Below are 2,816 nucleotides of genomic sequence, written 5' to 3' on the forward strand. Positions count from 1 at the left end.
AATGGAACAGAACAGACCCACAGAAGTAGAAAGAGACCTACACAAGGATGACCAACTAATGTTTGACAAACATGCTAAAGCAATGCAATGGAGGAAGGGTAATCTTTTCAACAATGTTGGAGCAATTGGATGTCAAAAAAAAAGAAAAGAAGAAGAAGAAGAAGAAAAGAAAAGAACTTCACACCTTAAATAAAAATAAACTCAAAGGAACATACTTTTTTAAAATTTTTTTGTTAAATCACAGCTGTGTACATTAATGCAATTATGGGGTACAATGTGCTGGTTTTATATACAATTTGAAATACTTCCATCAAACTGGTTAACATAGCCTTCCCTGTATTTCTTAGTTACTGTGTTAAGATATTTATATTCTACCCTTAGTAGATTTAACATGTACCCTTGTATAAAGCACCATAGGTGTGGTCCCACCAATTACCCTCCCTCTACCCATCCTCCCTTCTCCCCTCCCCTCCCTCTCCTCTTTCCCCTCCATCTTGGGCTATAGTTGGGTTATAGCTTTCATATGGAAGTGTGGGTGCTTATAAATTAGTTTCATAGTAGGGCTGAGTACAATGGATACTTTTTCTTCCATTCTTGAGATACTTTGCTAAGAAGAATATGTTCCAGCTCCATCCATGTAAACATGTAAGAGGTAAAGTCTCCATCTTTTTCAAGGCTGCATAATATTCCATGGTGCACATATACCACAATTTAAGGAACATACATTTAAATGTGAAACATAAAACTATAAAAGCTTAGAAGCTAACATAGGAAAAAAATTGGGGCTTATTTGATGAGTTCTTAGACATAACACCAAAAGCAGATCCATAAAAGAAAAAAAATCAATAAATTGAACTTCATCAAAATTTAAAGCTTTTACTCTGCAAAAGACTGTGAAGAGGATGCAAGGACAAGCTATGGAACAGGAGAAACTAGCTACAAACCACGCATCTTACAAAAAACCCCTACCTCAAATATGTAAAGAACTCTCAAAATTCACCCTTATAAATTAAAATAACCCAATAAGAAAATGGGCAAAAGACACAAAGAGACATTTCACCGATCTCAAATAAGCACACGGAAAGATGTTCAACATCGTTAGCCATTAGGAAGACCATGAAATGGTTAAAATAAAAGATAATGACATAATGACAATAGGTAGGGGTGGGGGGTTGGGGGGATGCAGTTTTGGAGAGTCCCGCCAGGCCGCACTGTGTAAGCGGCGGTCGATCGGTGGCGCTGGTGGGCTCTGCACCGTCCGCCTTCCTGCGGCTGCCAGGAGACGGGAGCCGAGAACCCGGGAGCGTGGGCTTCAGCGCTGCAGGCATCCTGTCGGCTCCCAAAATAATGGCCAGCTCCCCAGAAACGGACCTGCCCATAGTATCTGCCTTCAGGAAGATGGGGGTGTGAACCTGACTCAAGCAACAAGGAGACAGTGAGGCACAGTGACGTCCTTTTCCTGGCTGTGAAGCCACATATCAGGCATCCTCAAACTACAGGCGGCCCACTTAGGACATTTATCCAGCCCGCCCGGTGTTTTTTGCCACCGCTGCCTGTCCTGCTTAGCAGCCCACCTGTCCCGGGGCCCGCAGTCCGGCCCTTCAACGGTCTGAGGGACAGTGAGCTGGCCCCCTGCCACGTATCATCCCCTTCGTCCTGCATGAGATTGGGGCTGACATGCAAGCCAGGCCCATTGTGGTTTCCTGTGCAGCTGATGGGATTCCGGTCAGCCCCCAAGTGATTTGCTGCATGACCCACCCGCTTGTGTTGTGTGGAAGGGTGCCACAGTGTATGCCACGGGTATCTATGCCCTGGTGGAGGATGGGCAGCGTGGGCTTTTGCACCGAGGTGAAGGAGGGCCTGATCGATGTTGTGACAGGGCTCAGTGGCAGCAGACCTGCCTATCCGCTCATGGCCCTGGATGCGTTGGCTGACGGTGGAGTGAAGATGCGCTTGCCCGCAGCCTGGCAGTCCGATTGGAGGCCCAAGCCTTATTGGGTGCTTATTGGGTGCCAAGATGCTGCTGGACTCAAAGCAGCATTCAGGTCAGCTCAAGGACAATGTCTGTTCCTGGGAAGGGGGCCACCATCCATGCCCTGCACTTTCTAGAGAGTGGGGGCTTCTGTTCTCTGCTCATCAATACAGTGGAGGCCTCCTGTATCAGAACACCAGAGTTGCAGTCCATGGATGACCAAAAAAAGATCTCCCCAGCTGCCCTTAAGAAGACCCTCCTGGACAGGTGGAAGCTGGAATCTCCTACAGTTTCCACACTGGCCCCCTGCAGCCCAGGGAAGCTTCTTACAAGAACCCCAGCCTGGGGAGGCAAGAAGAACAAAGTTGTTAAAGTTATGGGAATAGATTCCTGGATACATCATTTATCCAGTAAAATCCTGGACCCACCACCTCCGACAGAAGTAGACCATGAAGAGAATCAACCACAGTCCACCTACATTTGTGAGCCTAAAGAAGATTTGAAGTTATTATTTAGAAGCCAGCAAGAGATGATATCGTCAGGCCACAGTGAAAAGGGTTCCAGCCCAAGACCCGACTCTATTGTGGACCCCTGGATCACCCCTCATCTGGAGAAACCCTAACTGTCCCCTTCTATTTTTTTTTCTTTTTGAGACAAAGTCTCACTATGTCACCCTTGGTAGAGTGCTGTAGTGTCACAGCTCACAGCACCCTCAAACCCTTGGGCTTAAGTGATTCTCTTGCCTCAGCCTCCCAAGTAACTGAGACTACAGGCGCCTACCACAGTGCCTGGCTATTTTTTTGTTGCAGTTGTTGGCTGAAGTTTTGTTTAGCTGGCCTGGGGC

General features: G+C 46.9%; 1 pseudogene; it reads left to right on the plus strand.

Annotated features, from left to right (window-relative positions):
• Nucleotides 1–1,148: 1,148 nt before the first annotated feature.
• On the plus strand, nucleotides 1,149–2,594 carry LOC100954301 (annotated as a pseudogene).
• Nucleotides 2,595–2,816: the final 222 nt, after the last annotated feature.

Source organism: Otolemur garnettii, unplaced genomic scaffold (assembly GCF_000181295.1).
Source record: "Otolemur garnettii isolate 467f Iridium unplaced genomic scaffold, OtoGar3 scaffold00031, whole genome shotgun sequence".
In the NCBI taxonomy this organism is placed as follows: domain Eukaryota; kingdom Metazoa; phylum Chordata; class Mammalia; order Primates; family Galagidae; genus Otolemur; species Otolemur garnettii.